This window comes from Scyliorhinus torazame, chromosome 1 (assembly GCF_047496885.1).
Source record: "Scyliorhinus torazame isolate Kashiwa2021f chromosome 1, sScyTor2.1, whole genome shotgun sequence".
NCBI lineage: Eukaryota > Metazoa > Chordata > Chondrichthyes > Carcharhiniformes > Scyliorhinidae > Scyliorhinus > Scyliorhinus torazame.
Window position 1 is genome coordinate 425122307 of NC_092707.1, and position 19112 is coordinate 425141418.

Consider the following 19112-nt stretch of genomic DNA (forward strand, 5'->3'; position numbering starts at 1 on the left):
TGAGCTACTCACTGGGGTAGATTCTGAGCTACTCACCAGACTAGATTCTGAGCTACTCACCGGACTAGATTCTGAGCTACTCACCGGACTAGATTCTGAGCTACTCACCGGACTAGATTCTGAGCTACTCACCGGACTAGATTCTGAGCTACTCACTGGACTAGATTCTGAGCTACTCACCGGGGTAGATTCTGAGCTACTCACCGGACTAGATTCTGAACTACTCACTGGACTGGATTCTGACCTACTCACCGGACTAGATTCTGAGCTACTCACCGGGGTAGATTCTGAGCTATTCACCGCGGCAGATTCTGAGCTACTCACCGGACTAGATTCTGAGCTACTCACCGGGGTAGATTCTGAGCTACTCACCGCGGCAGATTCTGAGCTACTCACCGGACTAGATTCTGAGCTACTCACCGGACTAGATTCTGAGCTACTCACCGGAGTAGATTCTGAGTTACTCACCGGACTAGATTCTGAGCTACTCACCGGACTAGATTCTGAGCTACTCACTGGGGTAGATTCTGAGCTACTCACCAGACTAGATTCTGAGCTACTCACCGGACTAGATTCTGAGCTACTCACCGGACTAGATTCTGAGCTACTCACCGGACTAGATTCTGAGCTACTCACCGGACTAGATTCTGAGCTACTCACTGGACTAGATTCTGAGCTACTCACCGGGGTAGATTCTGAGCTACTCACCGGACTAGATTCTGAACTACTCACTGGACTGGATTCTGACCTACTCACCGGACTAGATTCTGAGCTACTCACCGGGGTAGATTCTGAGCTATTCACCGCGGCAGATTCTGAGCTACTCACCGGACTAGATTCTGAGCTACTCACCGGGGTAGATTCTGAGCTACTCACCGCGGCAGATTCTGAGCTACTCACCGGACTAGATTCTGAGCTACTCACCGGCGTAGATTCTGAGCTATTCACCGGGGTAGATTCTGAGCTACTCACAGCGGTAAATTCTGAGCTGCACACTGGACTAGATTCTGAGCTACTCACCGGGGTAGATTCTGAGCTACTCACCGCGGCAGATTCTGAGCTACTCACCGGACTAGATTCTGAGCTACTCACCGGGGTAGATTCTGAGCTACTCACCGCGGCAGATTCTGAGCTACTCACCGGACTAGATTCTGAGCTACTCACCGGACTAGATTCTGAGCTACTCACCGGAGTAGATTCTGAGCTACTCACAGCGGTAAATTCTGAGCTGCACACTGGACTAGATTCTGAGCTACTCACCGGGGTAGATTCTGAGCTACTCACCGGACTAGATTCTGAGCTACTCACCGGACTAGATTCTGAGCTACTCACCGGGGTAGATTCTGAGCTACTCACCGGACTAGATTCTAAGCTACTCACCGGACTAGATTCTGAGCTACTCACCGGGGTAGATTCTGAGCTACTCACCGGACTAGATTCTGAGCTACTCACTGGACTAGATTCTGAGCTACTCACCGGACTAGATTCTAAGCTACTCACCGGACTAGTTTCTGAGCTACTCACCGGATTAGGTTTTGAGCTACTCACCGGACTGGATTCTGAGCTACTCACCGGACTAGATTCTGAGCTACTCACCGGACTAGTTTCTGAGCTACTCACCGGATTAGGTTTTGAGCTACTCACCGGACTGGATTCTGAGCTACTCACCGGTCTTGATTCTGAGCAACTCACCGGAGTAGATTCTAAGCTACTCACCGAACTAGATTCCGAGCTACTCACCGGATTAGATTTTGAGCTACTCACCGGACTAGATTCTGAGCTACTCACCAGAGAATATTCTGAGCTACTCACCGGACTAGATTCTGAGCTACTCACCGGACTAGATTCTGAGCTACTCACCGGACTAGATTCTGAGCTACTCACCAGACTAGATTCTGAGATACTCACCGGACTAGATTCTGAGCTACTCACCGGAGTAGGTTTTGAGCTACTCACTGGACTGGATTCTGAGCTACTCACCGGACTAGATTCTGAGCTACTCACCGGACTAGATTCTGAGCTACTCACCGGAGTAGGTTTTGAGCTACTCACTGGACTGGATTCTGAGCTACTCACCGGACTAGATTCTGAGCTACTCACCGGACTAGATTCTGAGCTACTCACCGGAGTAGGTTTTGAGCTACTCACTGGACTGGATTCTGAGCTAATCACCGGACTTGATTCTGAGCTACTCACCGGAGAAGATTCTGAGCAACTCACTGGACTAGATTCTGAGCTACTCACCATGGAAGATTCTGAGCTACTCACTGGACTAGATTCTGAGCAACTCACTGGACTGGATTCTGAGCTACTCACCGGACGAGATACTGAGCTACTCACCGGACTAGATTCTGAGCTACTCACCGGACTAGATTCTGAGCTACTCACCAGACTAGATACTGAGCTACTCACCGGACTAGATTCTGAGCTACTCACCGGACTAGATTCTGAGCTACTCACCGGACTAGATACTGAGCTACTCACCGGACTAGATTCTGAGCTACTCACCGGACTAGATTCTGAGCTACTCACCGGAGTAGATTCTGAGCTACTCACCGGTCAAGATTCTGAGGTACTCACCGGACTAGATTCTGAGCTACTCACCGGAATAGATTCTGAGCTACTCACTGGAGTAGATTCTGAGCTACTCACCGGAGTAGATTCTGAGCTACTCACCGGAGTAGATGCTGAGCTACTCACCAGAGTAGATTCTGAGCTGCTCACCGAATTAGATTCTGAGCTACTCCCCGGGGTAGATTCTGAGCTACTCACCGGAGTAGATTCTGAGCTACACACCGGACTAGATTCTGAGCTACTCACCGGAGTAGATTCTGAGCTACTCACCGGAGTAGATTCTGAGCTACTCACCGGACTAGATTCTGAGCTAATCACCGAATTAGATTTTGAGCTACTCACCCGACTGGATTCTAAGCTACTCACCGGAGTAGATTCTGAGCTACTCACCGGACTGGATTCTGAGCTACTCACCGGAGTAGATTCTGAGCTACTCACCGGACTAGATATTGAGCTATTCACCGGAGTAGATTCTGAGCTACACACCGGACTAGATTCTCACCTACTCTCCAGACTAGATTCTGAGCTACTCACCGGACTAGATTCTGAGCTACTCACCGGAGTAGATTCTGAGCTACTCACCGGACTAGATTCTGAGCTAATCACCGAATTAGATTTTGAGCTACTCACCCGACTGGATTCTAAGCTACTCACCGGAGTAGATTCTGAGCTACTCACCGGACTGGATTCTGAGCTACTCACCGGAGTAGATTCTGAGCTACTCACCGGACTAGATATTGAGCTATTCACCGGAGTAGATTCTGAGCTACACACCGGACTAGATTCTCACCTACTCTCCAGACTAGATTCTGAGCTACTCACCGGACTAGATTCTGAGCTATTCACCGGACTAGATTGTGAGCTACTCACCAGACTAGATTCTGAGCTACTCACCGGACTAGATTCTGAGCTACTCATAGAACATAGAACAATACAGTGCAGTACAGGCCCTTCGGCCCACGATGTTGCACCGAAACAAAAGCCATCTAACCTACACTATGCCATTATCATCCATATGTTTATCCAATAAACTTTTAAATGCCCTCAATGTTGGCGAGTTCACTACTGTAGCAGGTAGGGCATTCCACGGCCTCACTACTCTTTGCATAAAGAACCTACCTCTGACCTCTGTCCTATATCTATTACCTCTCAGTTTAAAGTTATGTCACCTCGTGCCAGCCATATCCATCCGTGGGAGAAGGCTCTCACTGTCCACCCTATCCAACCCCCTGATCATTTTGAATGCCTCGATTAAGTCTCCTCTTAACCTTCTTCTCTCCAACGAAAACAACCTCAAGTCCATCAGCCTTTCCTCATAAGATTTTCCCTCCATACCAGGCAACATCCTGGTAAATCTCCTCTGCACCCGCTCCAAAGCCTCCACGTCCTTCCTATAATGCGGTGACCAGAACTGTACGCAATACTCCAAATGCGGCCGTACCAGAGTTCTGTACAGCTGCAACATGACCTCCCGACTCCAGAACTCAATCCCTCTACCAATAAAGGCCAACACTCCATAGGCCTTCTTCACAACCCTATCAACCTGGGTGGCAACTTTCAGGGATCTATGTACATGGACACCTAGATCCCTCTGCTCATCCACACTTTCAAGAACTTTACCATTAGCCAAATATTCCGCATTCCTGTTATTCCTTCCAAAGTGAATCACCTCAACACTTCTCTACATTAAACTCCATTTGCCACCTCTCAGCCCAGCTCTGCAGCTTATCTATATCCCTCTGTAACCTGCTACATCCTTCCACACTATCGACAACACCACCGACTTTAGTATCGTCTGCAAATTTACTCACCCACCCTTCTGCGCCTTCCTCTAGGTCATTGATAAAAATGACAAACAGCAACGGCCCCAGAACAGATCCTTGTGGTACTCCACTTGTGACTGTACTCCATTCTGAACATTTCCCATCAACCACCACCCTCTGTCTTCTTTCAGCTAGCCAATTTCTGATCCACATCTCTAAATCACCCTCAATCCCCAGCCTCCGTATTTTTTGCAATAGCCTACCATGGGGAACCTTATCAAACGCTTTGCTGAAATCCATATACACCACATCAACTGCTCTACCCTCGTCTACCTGTTCAGTCACCTTATCAAAGAACTCAATAAGGTTTGTGAGGCATGACCTACCCTTCACAAAGCCATGCTGACTATCCCTGATCATATTATTCCTATCTAGATGATTATAAATCTTGTCTCTTATAATCCCCTCCAAGGCTTTACCCACTACAGACGTGAGGCTCACCGGTCTATAGTTGCCGGGGTTGTCTCTGCTACCCTTTTTGAACAAAGGGACCACATTTGCTGTCCTCCAGTCCTCTGGCACTATTCCTGTAGCCAATGATGACATAAAAATCAAAGCCAAAGGTCCAGCAATCTCTTCCCTGGCCTCCCAGACAATCCTAGGATAAATCCCATCAGGTCCCGGGGACTTATCTATTTTCAGCCTGTCTAGAATTGCCAACACCTCTTCCCTACGTACCTCAATGCCATCTATTCTATTAGCCTGGGGCTCAGCATTCTTCTCCACAACATTATCTTTTTCCTGAGTGAATACTGACGAAAAATATTCATTTAGTATCTCGCCTATCTCTTCAGACTCCACACACAATTTCCCATCCCTGTCCTTGACTGGTCCTACTCTTTCCCTAGTCATTCGCTTATTCCTGACATACCTCTAGGAAGCTTTTGGGTTTTCCTTGATCCTTCCTGCCAAATACTTCTCATGTCCCCTCCTTGCTCGTCTTAGCTCTCTCTTTAGATCCTTCCTCGCTACCTTGTAACTATCCATCGCCCCAACCGAAACTTCACACTTCATCTTCACATAGGCCTCCTTCTTCCTCTTAACAAGAGATTCCACTTCCTTGGTAAACCACGGTTCCCTCGCTCGACGCCTTCCTCCCTGTCTGACCGGTACATACTTATCAAGAACACGCAGTAGCTGATCCTTGAACAAGCCCCACTTATCCAGTGTGCCCAACACTTGCAGCCTACTTCTCCACCTTATCCCCCCCAAGTCACGTCTAATGGCATCATAATTGCCCTTCCCCCAGCTAGAACTCTTGCCCTGCGGTGTATACTTATCCCTTTCCATCATTAACGTAAACGTCACCGAATTGTGGTCACTGTCCCCAAAGTGCTCTCCTACCTCCAAATCCAACTCCTGGCCTGGTTCATTACCCAAAACCAAATCCAACATGGCCTCGCCTCTTGTTGGCCTGTCAACATATTGTTTCAGGAAACCCTCCTGCACACACTGTACAAAAAACGACCCATCTATTGTACTCGAACTATATCTTTTCCAGTCAATATTTGGAAAGTTAAAGTCTCCCATAATAACTACCCTGTTACTTTCGCTCATATCCAGAATCATCTTCGCCATCCTTTCCTCTACATCCCTAGAACTATTAGGAGGCCTATAAAAAACTCCCAACAGGGTGACCTCTCCTTTCCTGTTTCTAACTTCAGCCCATACTACCTCGGAAGTCCCCATCTAGCATCCTCTCCGCCACCGTAATACTGCTCTTGACTAACAGCGCCACACCTCCCCCTCTTTTGCCTCCTTCTCTGAGCTTACTAAAACACCTAAACCCCGGAACCTGCAACATCCATTCCTGTCCCTGCTCTATCCATGTCTCCGAAATGGCCACAACATCGAAGTCCCAGGTACCAACCCATGCTGCCAGTTCCCCTACCTTGTTTCGTATACTCCTGGCATTGAGGTAGACACACTTCAAACCACCTACCTGAACACTGGCCCTCTCCTGCGACGTCAAACCTGTGCTCCTGACCTCTATACTCTCATTCTCCCTTACTAGATTCTGAGCTACTCACCGGACTAGATTCTGAGCTACTCACCGAGGTAGGTTCTGAGCTACTCACCGGGGTAGATTCTGAGCTACTCACCGGACTAGATTCTGAGCTACTCACCGGACTAGATTCTGAGCTACTCACCGGACTAGATTCTGAGCTACTCACCGGTCTAGATTCTGAGCTACTCACCGCGGTAGATTCTGAGCTACTCACCGCGGTAGATTCTGAGCTACTCACCGGAGTAGATTCTGAGCTACTCACCGGAGAATATTCTGAGCTACTCACCGGGGTAGATTCTGAGCTACTCACCGGACTAGATTCTGAGCTACTCACCGGACTAGATTCTGAGCTACTCACCGGATTAGATTCTGAGCTACTCACCGGGGTAGATTCTGAGCTACTCACCGGACTAGATTCTGAGCTACTCACCGGACTAGATTCTGAGCTACTCACCGGACTAGATTCTGAGCTACTCACCGGATTAGATTCTGAGCTACTCACCGGGGTAGATTCTGAGCTACTCACCGGACTAGATTCTGAGCTACTCACCGGACTAGATTCTGAGCTACTCACCGGACTAGATTCTGAGCTACTCACCGGACTAGATTCTGAGCGACTCACCGGACTAGATTCTGAGTTACTCACCGGATTAGATTCTGAGCTAGGCAACGGACTAGATTCTGAGCTACTCACCGGACTAGATTCTGAGCTACTCAACGGACTAGATTCTGAGCTACTCACCGGACTAGATTCTGAGCTACTCAACGGACTAGATTCTGAGTTACTCACTGGACGAGAAGAACTAGGGCGAAATTCTCCGTTATCGGCGCAAAGTCCGCCGACCGGCGCCAAAAACGGCGCAAATCCCACCTGCATCACGCCGCCCCAAACATCGCAAAGTCTCCGGCCCGGAATGGGCTAGCAGCAACGTGACGCTATCCGCGCTGGCTCACGTGGTTCACGCCGTGCGGCGTCATACACGCTGCACAGAGTGACGGCTCATTAAGGACGCGCTGCTCCTCCCACCCGACCAGAACACCCGACCAGATGGTCGCCCGCCGCTCAGCCCCGAGGTTCGAGCCACGGGATGTGGAGGCGCTCCTGGACGCAGTGGAGCAGAGGAGGGAGGCCCTATATCCCGGGCACGGCCGCAGAGTTGCCCCACGCCACAGCCGGCGTCTGTGGAGGGAGGTGGCAGAGGTCGTCACCGCTGTGGCCCTGACACCACGGACAGGCACCCAGTGCCACAAGAAGGTGAACGACCTCGTCAGAGCAGCCAGGGTGAGCCTCCACCCCCCCCCCCCCCCGATATCCATATCCCCCTCCCCCATATAGGCACCAACGATATAGGTAAAAAACGGGATGAGGTCCTACAAGCTGAATTTAGGGAGTTAGGAGTTAAACTAAAAAGTAGGACCTCAAAGGTAGTAATCTCAGGATTGCTACCAGTGCCACGTGATAGTCAGAGTAGGAATGACAGGATAGCTAGGATGAATACGTGGCTTGAGAGATGGTGCAAGAGGGAGGGTTTCAAATTCCTGGGACATTGGGACCGATTCTGGGGGAGGTGGGACCTGTACAAATCGGACGGTCTGCATCTGGGTGGGACCGGAACCAATGTTCTCGGGGGGGTGTTTGCTAGTGCAGTTGGGGAGGGTTTAAACTAATGTGGCAGGGGGATGGGAACCGATGTAGGAAGTCAGTGGGGACGGAAACAAAAGGCAGGAAGGGAGAGTGTGTTAAGCATGACCAGAGATAGCAGGGCAGAGAGCAAGGAAAGTCTACATTAAACTGCATTTATTTCAATGCAAGGGGCCTGACGGGCAAAGCGGATGAACTCAGGGCATGGATGGGCACTTGGGACTGGGATATTATAGCTATGACTGAAACATGGCTAAGGGAGGGGCAGGACTGGCAGCTCATTGTTCCGGGGTACAGATGCTATAGAAAGGATAGAACAGGAGGTAAGAGAGGAGGGGGAGTGGCGTTTTTGATTAGGGAGAACATCACGGCAGTACTTAGAGGGGATATATCCGAGGGTTCGCCCACTGAGTCTATATGGGTGGAACTGAAAAATAAGAAGGGAGAGATCACCTTGATAGGACTGTACTCCAGGCCCCCAAATAGTCAGCGGGAAATTGAGGAGCAAATATGTAAGGAGATTACAGATAGCTGCAAGAATAATAGGGTGGTAATAGTAGGGGACTTTAACTTTCCCAACATTGACTGGGACAGCCATAGCATTAGGGGCTTGGATGGAGGTAAATTTGTTGAGTGTATTCAGGAGGAATTTCTCATTCAGTATGTGGATGGACCAACTAGAGAGGGGGCAAAACTTGACCTCGTCCTGGGAAATAAGGAAGGGCAAGTGACAGAAGTGTTAGTGAGGGATCACTTTGGGACAAGTGACCATAACTCCATTAGTTTTAAGATAGCTATGGAGAATGATAGGTCTGGCCCAAGAGTTAAAATTCTTAATTGGGGCAAGGCCAATTTTGATGGTATCAGACAGGAACTTTCAGAGGTAGATTGGGGGAGACTGTTGGCAGGCAAAGGGACGGCTGGTAAATGGGAGGCTTTTAAAAATGTGTTAACCAGGGTTCAGGGTAAGCACATTCCCTTTAGAGTGAAGGGCAAGGCTGGTAGAAGTAGGGAACCCTGGATGACTCGAGATATTGAGACTCTGGTCAAAAAGAAGAAGGAGGCATATGACGTACATAAACAACTGGGATCAAGTGGATCCCTTGAAGAGTATAGAGATTGTCGAAATAGAGTTAAGAGGGAAATCAGGAGGGCAAAAAGGGGACATGAAATTGCTTTGGCAAATAATGCAAAGGAGAATCCAAAGAGCTTCTACAGATACATAAAGGGAAAAAGAGTAACTAGGGACAGAGTAGGGCCTCTTAAGGATCAACAAGGACATCTATGTGCAGAGCCACAAGAGTTGGGTGAGATCCTGAATGAATATTTCTCACCGGTATTCACGGTGGAGAAAGGCATGGATGTTAGGAAACTAAGGGAAATAAATTGTGATGTCTTGAGAAGTGTGCATATTACAGAGGAGGAGGTGCTGGAAGTCTTAAAGCGCATCAAGGTAGATAAATCCCCGGGACCTGATGAAATGTATCCCAGGATGTTGTGGGAGGCTAGGGAAGAAATTGCGGGTCCCCTAACAGAGATATTTGAATCATCGGCAGCCACAGGTGAGGTGCCTGAAGATTGGAGAGTAGCGAATGTTGTGCCCTTGTTTAAGAAGGACAGCAGGGAAAAGCCTGGGAACTACAGACCGGTGAGCCTAACGTCTGTCGTAGGTAAGTTGCTAGAAGGTATTCTGAGAGACAGGATCTACAAGCATTTAGAGAGGCAAGGACTGATTTGGGGCAGTCAGCATGGCTTTGTGCGTGGAAAATCATGTCTCACAAATTTGATTGAGTTTTTTGAGGGGGTGACCAAGAAGGTAGATGAGGGCAGTGCAGTAGACGTTGTCTACATGGACTTTAGCAAAGCCTTTGACAACGTACCTCATGGTAGGTTGTTGCAGAAGGTTAAAGCTCACGGGATCCAGGGTGAGGTTGCCAATTGGATTCAAAATTGGCTGGACGACAGAAGGCAGAGGGTGGTTGTAGAGGGTTGTTTTTCAAACTGGAGGCCTGTGACCAGTGGTGTGCCTCAGGGATCGGTGCTGGGTCCACTGTTATTTGTGATTTATATTAATGATTTGGATGAGAATTTAGGAGGCATGGTTAGTAAGTTAGCAGATGACACCAAGATTGGTGGCACAGTGGATAGTGAAGAAGGTTATCTAGGATTGCAACGGGATCTTGATCAATTAGGTCAGTGGGCCGACGAATGGTAGATGGAGTTTAATTTAGATAAATGTGAGGTGATGCATTTTGGCAGATCGAATCAGGCCAGGACCTACTCAGTTAATGGTATGGCGTTGGGGAGAGTTATAGAACAAAGAGATCTAGGAGTACAGGTTCATAGCTCCTTGAAGGTGGAGTCGCAGGTGGACAGGGTGGTGAAGAAGGCATTCGGCATGCTTGGTTTCATTGGTCAGAACATTGAATACAGGAGTCGGGACGTCTTGTTGAAGTTGTACAAGACATTGGTACGGCCACACTTGGAATACAGTGTGCAGTTCTGGTCACCCTATTATAGAAAGGATATTATTAAACTAGAAAGAGTGCAGAAAAGATTTACTAGGATGTTACCGGGCCTTGATGGTTTGAGTTATAAGGAGAGGCTGGATAGACTGGGACTTTTTTCCCTGGAGCGTAGGAGTATCTGGAATGTGCTGCCAGAGGTAGTAGTAGAGGCGGGTACAATTGTGTCTTTTAAAAAGCATTTAGATGGTTACATGGGTAAGATGGGTATAGAGGGTTATGGGCCAAGTGCGGGCAACTGGGACTAGCTTAATGGTAAAAACTGGGCGGCATGGACTGGTTGGGCCGAAGGGCCTGTTTCCATGCTGTAAACTTCTATGATTCTATGATTCTATATCCCCCCTCCCCATATCCCCCCCTCCCCCATGTCCCCCTCCCCCATATCCCCCATATCCCCCATGTCCCCCTCCCCCATATCCCCCATATCCCCCCTCCCCCATATCCCCCATGTCCCCCCTCCCCCATATCCCCCCCTTCCCCATATCCCCCCTCCCCATATCCCCCTCCCCCATATCCCCCCTCCCCATATCCCCCATCCCCCATTTCCCCCCTCCCCCATATCCCCATATACCCCCTCCCCATATCCCCCTCCCCATATCCCCCCTCCCCCATATCCCCATATACCCCCTCCCCATATCCCCCCTCCCCCATATCCCCATATCCCCCCATCCCCCATATCCCCCTCCCCATATCCCCCCTCCCCATATCCCCCCTCCCCATATCCCCCATATCCCCCCTCCCCTATATCCCCCCTCCCCCATATCCCCCCTCCCCCATATCCCCCATATCCCCCTCCCCATATCCCCCATATCCCCCCTCCCCTATATCCCCCCTCCCCCATATCCCCCCTCTCCCATATCCGCCTTCCCCCATTTCCCCAAGTGAATCCAGCCCTAACCTTAACCTCTGCAATGCACGCGCAACCGATGGCGTGCATTCATATACCTGCCTAACAGTGTTGCCTTTTACCCCTGCCACCTTCCCCCCCCCCCCCACAGGAGAAATGCGCACACAACACCAGGGAGCATGTGAGGACTGGAGGAGGCCCCGCTGATGAGAGGCCACTGACCGAACACGAGGAAAGGGCCCTGGAACTGGCTGGCGGACCTGAGGACCGGGAGGTTGCTGATGCAGAGGTCGGGGGCGTACTAGCAAGTGAGCCACCGACAGCCCGTCCCCATATCCCCCCTCCCCTATATCCCCCTCCCCCATATCACCTGATCACTGCCTGATGTCTAACCATGCATGCTTCATTGTGTATCGCAGGAGCAAACGTCCAGGCACCCATCCCCGCAGATGCAGACCGCCCGCAGGATGCCCCTCGGAGGCCACGGGAGACGGAGAGACTCGCACCCTCCAGCATGCGACGCCCGCAGGATGCCCCTCGGAGATCACAGGAGACGGAGAGACCCGGACCCTCCGGCATGCGACGCCCGCAGGATGCCCCTCGCACACCACGGGAGACGGAGAGACCCGGACCCTCCGGCATGCGACGCCCGCAGGATGCCCCTCGGAGACCACTGGAGACGGAGAGACCCGGACCCTCCGGCATGCGACGCCCGCAGGATGCCCCTCGGAGACCACTGGAGATGGAGAGACCTGGAGCAACAGGGAGACAATGCCCCCGTCTCGTGCGGGTGCGACGACGCAGGCGTGTGCCACCCAGCGACGAGAGGGGCAGCCACAGGCCCCGTCACAGCCGAGCCAGGACACCACTACCCAGGACACCACTACCCGGAACACCCCTACCCGGGACACCCCTACCCGGGACACCCCTACCCGGGACACCCCTACCCGGGACAGCACTACCCGGGACAGCACTACCCAGGACACCCCTACCCGGGACAGCACTACCCAGGACACCACTACCCAGGACACCCCTACCCGGGACAGCACTACCCAGGAAGACAAAATACCGGACAGTGACACAGATTGGATGGGCGGAGACGAACCCCCACCCCAAAGTGCCATGGACTCAGAGTGGGACGAAGAGCACGACACAACGCCACTGCTGTCACCAACACCCTCCACCATCGCAGAGACGCTCACCTCGGTTGGGCACTTTAGTGATGAGGCGTCTGGTACACTCACTGGTGCGCACAACACAGCCGTCCCGGTACAGCAGGTGGAGGTAGGAGCAGCAGAGGGGCCGGGCGGTCGGAGGGCAGCCCAGCCCAAGCGAACATCTGCCGCCCAGGTGGATCTCGGGTTCCTGCAGTTACCACACCCACCCATAGGTCCGATGCAACCACCGACCCGGAGACGAGCCAAGAGGGTGACGGCCGGCTTGCGGCGGCTGCGGTCGCAGGTGGAGGAGTCCACCCGCGTCCAGGAGCTGGAAGTGGTGCCGGTCATGCGTGCCACCCAGGCCGACACCGCACGGGTGGCGTCCGCGGTGGAGGCAATGGGTGCGACGGTGTCAGACATGGGGAACGGTTTGCGAGGCCTAGGGCTTTCCGTGCAGGCGGCGTCTGTGGCCCAGGACATAGCTGCCCTCTCACAGGAGGCCATGAGCCAGCGCCAGCGGCAGATGGCAGAGGCGCTCAACGCCATAGCCCAGTCTCCGCAGGCCATGGCCCAGTCTCAGCAGGCCATGGCCCAGTCTCTGCAGGCCATAGCCCAGTCTCTGCAGGCCATGGCCCAGTCTCTGCAGGCCATGGCCCAGTCTCAGCAGGCCATGGCCCAGTCTCTGCAGGCCATGGCCCAGTCTCAGCAGGCCATGGCCCAGTCTCAGCAGGCCATAGCCCAGTCTGAGTAGGCCATAGCCCAGTCTCTGCAGGCCATGGCCCAGTCTCTGCAGGCCATGGCCCAGTCTCAGCAGGCCATGGCCCAGTCTCTGCAGGCCATGGCCCAGTCTCTGCAGGCCATCGCTGAGGGCATCGGCACCAGTGCCCATGTGCGAGCCGGCGTCGCACTGTCACAGACAGGGTTTGCCAATCCCCTGAGCTCCATGGCTGCAAACCTGCAGACCCCTGTCGATACCAGCACGGGCCTCCAGGACTGGCAGCGCCAGATGTCGGGGGGCGTCGGATGGCCAGTCTGTTCGCATCCCCCACCCATGTAGAGGCCTGGGGGCCATCGGGCACCCCGAGGGAGGAGGAGGTGCTGTGGTCCGTCCCGGGTCTCCCTGTAGGGGAGGTCCCAGAACACCGCGACACCTCGGACTCCCCCCCTTCCGTTCCAGGTGCATCGGGTGGGCAATGGGCAGGACAGGCTGGCAGCTCGCCATCCCAGTCGCCCGGGCCGCAGCCTGGCCCATCTAGGCCAGGACGCCCCAGGAAACGGCCGCCAAAGGGATCCCGTGTCAGAGGGCAGGAATCACAGGAGTCCACCTCCAGTTCCGCTGTACCGTCTGGGGAACCACGTAGACGTAGTCAAAGGGCCGTAAGGCCAAACAATTAGACACTGAGTAAGTTGGCACAGGTGCAGGGCACAGATGAGTTTTAGGGGCGAGGGCACGTGCATGAACTCCTTTTGTTATTAAAGTCAATGTTACACCTGCAGAAGCTGCCTTTGTGTTCTGTCCAAAACGTGCGGGGGTGTCATGTACGTTGAGCGCAAGTGTGTGTGTGAGGGGTGGTGACAGGGATTGGACAGAGTGGACAGTGGACAGAGTGGGCAGGGTTTGGACAGAGTGGGCAGGGTTTGGACAGAATGGGCAGGGTTTGGACAGAGTGGGCAGAGTTTGGACAGAGATTGGACAGAGTGGGCAGGGTTTGGACAGAGTTTGGACAGAGATTATAACCTGCCTACTTACGATTGGCTGGGGACTAATGACTATCCCACAATCCTATGGGAGTATGAACTTCCCCAATGAGGGGGGGCGGAGAAATTCCTTGTATAAATAAGCTGGCCAGTCCAGGAACCAGCAGGAAGGAGAAGGTAGCCAGGGAAGTTACTGCTACTGTTATGTATATATTGTTATAGTAAATAAACATTATTTCTTTGTATCCTTAAAACTCGTGCTGGATTCTTTGGGGCCCTCACAAAACTGGCGACGAAGGTAAAAGTGAATAGCTGTCTACACTGCTGAAGCCACCTCCCTGGATTTTTGTTGGATACAGGTTGGAAGTTGTTTTCTATTACACCATGCCTCTGTACGGACGTTTGGATGTTTTTGATGCTGCGCTGGAAAGCTGGAACCAGTACACACAACGGATGCGTTACTATTTCCGGGCAAACAATATCACCGAAAACGAGCGGCAGGTGGTCATATTGCTCACCGCCTGCGGGCCGCATACGTTTGGGGTGATTAGGAGCCTTACGTACCCAGCTGCGCCGGACACCAAAACGTTTGACGAACTTGTGAATATAGTGGGGCAACACTTTAACCCAACCCCGTCCACAATAGTCCAGCGTTACTGGTTTAATACCGCTGAGAGGACCCCTGGAGAATCCCTTGCCGATTTTTTATCCAGGCTACGCGGGATTGCGGAGTACTGTGACTATGGTGAGACCTTGTCAGAAATGTTACGCGACCGTTTGGTTTGCGGTATTAACAATGCAGCCACCCAGAGAAAGTTGTTAGCGGAGCCAACATTGACTTTTCAACAGGCAATACAAATAGTATTGTCCCAAGAGAGCGCAGAGCGAGGAGTACAGGAGCTACAGGGAATGGAAGTGCATGCCTTGGGGCACAACCCCTTTCCGTCCGAAAACGTCCCCCCGCACTCCTGCGGTACCTTGGGCGAGGCAACGACCGGACCGACGCCAGTGGCCATCGGACACTCCTCCCCGAAGGGAGCCTTCTCCAGAGCCAATGGATGAGGAGCCATGTCCGTGCCAGACTTGTATGCGCCGACCCCGTTGCGGATGGCGGTCCTGGGGACGCCAGAGGCGCCGTCATTCCGACCGAAACTGGGACCAGCCCAGGGGCCGTACTGGGACCAGCCCAGAGGCCGTACCTTCCATGTGGATGAACCTGCGGCGACCACTCCTGAGGACGTGGAGACGGAGGACGACTGCCTGCAGCTGCATTGTGTGGCAGCTCCCCGTGTGGCCCCCATTAAGGTGACAGTATGGGTCAATGGTCACCCGCTTGAGATGGAGTTGGATACTGGCGCAGCGGTCTCCGTGATCGCCCAGAGGACATTCGACCGCATCAAGCAGGGTATACAGACCCTTACATTAACTGACTCACAGGCCAGGTTGGCCACCTACACGGGGGAACCACTGGACATTGCAGGAACTACAATGACCCCTGTTGTTTATGGACGCCAGGAGGGGCGTTTCCCACTTATCGTAGTGCGTGGCCATGGGCCCAGCCTGTTGGGTCGGGACTGGTTGCGCCATTTGCGGTTGCAATGGCAGCACATCCTCCAAACAGTTTCTGGAGAGTTGACTGAGGTGCTAGGACGATACCCAGAGGTATTCCAGCCTGGGTTGGGGAAAATAAAAGGGGCCGTAGCCCGTATCCAAGTTGAACCAGGAGCCACGCCGCGCTATTTCCAGGCACGCCCAGTGCCTTACGCTTTGCTCAAGAAGGTAGAAGGGGAGCTCACTCGTTTGCAGTCCTTGGGTATTATCAGGCCCGTCCGTTTTGCTGACTGGGCAGCACCAATTGTACCAGTAATGAAGCCAGATGCCACAGTTCGCTTGTGTGGTGACTATAAACTTACAGTGAATACAGTTTCCCGACTCGACCGATACCCAATGCCTCGCATAGAGGATCTCTACGCAAAGCTTGCAGGCGGACTCTCATTCACAAAATTAGATATGAGTCACGCCTACCTGCAGTTGGAGCTGGACCCTGCCTCCCGACCATATGTAACAATTAACACACACCTGTATGAATATACACGGTTGCCCTTTGGAGTATCCTCTGCCTGCGCAATTTTTCAACGTGATATGGAGGGCATTTTGAGAGGTTTACCACGTGTGGCTGTCTACTTAGATGACGTTTTGATGACAGGGACGTCGGTGCAGGAACATTTGGAAAATCTGGAGGCTGTCCTTAGACGCCTTTCGGAGGCTGGAGTCCGTTTACGTCACACAAAGTGCGTATTTCAGGCAAAAGAAGTAGTCTACCTAGGTTATCGGGTGGACCGCGAGGGTCTGCACCCCGTCGCAGAGAAGGTGCGTGCGATTCAACATGCCCCCACCCCGACTGACACTTCGCATCTTCGTTCTTTTCTCGGTCTCGTAAACTATTACGGGAAGTTCCTCCCCAATCTGGCAACTACGCTGGCCCCCTTACACCTGCTGCTAAAGAAAAATCACACCTGGGTTTGGGGTCAGCTGCAAGAAACCGCTTTCCGGCGGGTAAAGCAACAATTGTCGTCGTCTGGGTTACTAACCCACTATGATCCTGGAAAGCCTTTGCTCGTCACATGTGATGCATCCCCGTATGGTATTGGGGCCGTCCTGTCCCACAAGATGGAGAACGGGGCCGAGCGACCGATAGCTTTCGCCTCCCGCACATTGACTGCAGCGGAGAAAAAGTACGCGCAGATCGAGAAGGAGGGCCTGGCAGTGGTTTTTGCGGTGAAACGCTTCCACCAGTATGTGTACGGCCGCCATTTCACTATCGTGACTGATCATAAGCCTCTGCTGGGACTTTTCAGAGAGGATAAGCCAATACCGCCCATTGCTTCTGCACGGATCCAGCGCTGGGCTTTGTTGCTTGCTGCATACGAGTATTCTCTGGAGCACAAACCAGGTACGCAGATAGCAAATGCTGACGCACTGAGCCGATTGCCTTTATCGACCGGCCCCATGTTGACCCACACGACCGGTGAGGTGGTTGCAACCCTAAATTTTATGGACACCTTGCCTGTCACGGCATCACAGATCCGTGAGTGGACCCAGACGGAGCCAGTCTTGTCAAAGGTTCGGCACATAGTCCTGTATGGTGGGCAGCATAGACAGCTCCCAGGCGAGTTGCGGGCATTTTCCTCCAAGCTGTCAGAGTTCAGCGTGGAAGACGGCATCATCTTGTGGGGGACGCGTGTGATTGTCCCGGAAAAAGGACAGGAACTGATACTAACAGACTTGCACAATGGGCATCCAGGTGTGACCAAAATGAAAATGTTGGCCCGGAGTTATGTCTGGTGGCCAGGCCTCGACACCGACATTGAGAAGGTGGCCCAAAACTGCTCCATTTGCCAGGAGCATCAGAAGCTTCCGCCCGCCGCGCCCCTACATCACTGGGAATGGCCAGGGCGGCCTTGGGCACGCTTACATGCAGATTTCGTCGGCCCTTTTCAGGGATCCATGTTCCTTCTACTAATTGACGCCCAGTCCAAATGGCTGGAGGTGCATAAGATGCAGGGGACAACGTCCTGCGCAACAATTGAAAAGATGCGTTTATCGTTTAGTACGCATGGCCTCCCCGAGGTGCTGGTCACGGATAATGGCACTCCATTCACGAGTGAGGAGTTTGCTAGGTTTACAAAGATGAACGGCATCCGCCATATCCGCACTGCCCCTTACCACCTGGCTTCCAATGGGTTGGCGGAGCGCGCAGTGCAGACATTCAAAAGAGGCCTAAAGAAGCAGTCTTCCGGATCAATGGACACGAGACTGGCTCGTTTTTTGTTTACGTACAGGACCACCCCCCATGCAGTGACTGGGGTAGCTCCCGCAGAACTCCTAATGGGCCGGAGACTTCGCACCCGCCTTAGTATGGTTTTCCTGGACATTGGCGCAAAAGTACGCCGCACACAAGAACGGCAGGGACAGGGATTTTCTTGGCATCGTCCGATTCGGCAGTTTGCGCCCGGTGACCCAGTATTCGTGCGGAATTTTGCTGGTGGTGCCCAGTGGGTCCCTGGTGTAATCTTTCGCCAAACGGGCCCTATATCTTACCAAGTGCAAGCCCAGGGCCGTCTCCAGCGAAAACATGTAGACCACGTCCGGTCCAGAAGATCATCCCCTCAAAAGATTCCCCGCCCCCGGAGCTCAGTTCAACAGCCGCAGAGACCAGAGACAAGGGAAGGTAGTCCTCACAATCTTCCACTGGTGCCTCACTCGAAGCCTGCGCAGGTCGTTACAGAACCGAATGGAGATAGAGACGCTGACATGACGGAGGCAGCAGACTCTGACTCCGAGATGGAGACACAGGATGCATCAGAGGGGGAATCCTCGGGTCCACAGGCCGTGGATGTACAACCGCGCCGTTCATCACGGAAGCGCCGGTCTCCGTCTCGTTACACGCCGCCTGATCCAGCGCCGCGTGCAAATGGTGTCCGGCCTGCGGCCAAAGGAGTCCGACGCCCTCCTTCGCCAGGGTCTTCGGTGGATTCCTTGGACTTTGGGGGGGGAGGGATGTTATAACCTGCCTGCTTACCATTGGCTGGGAACTAATGACAATCCCACAATCCTGTGGGAGTATGAGCTTCCCCAATGAGGGGGGCGGAGAAACTCCTAGTATAAATAAGCTGGCCAGTCCAGGAACCAGGAGGAAGGAGAAGGTAGCCAGGGAAGTTACTGCTACTGTTATGTATATATTGTTATAGTAAATAAACGTTATTATTTTGTATCCTTAAAACTCGTGCTGGATTCTTCGTGGCCCTTACAAAAGTGGACAGAGTTTGGACAGA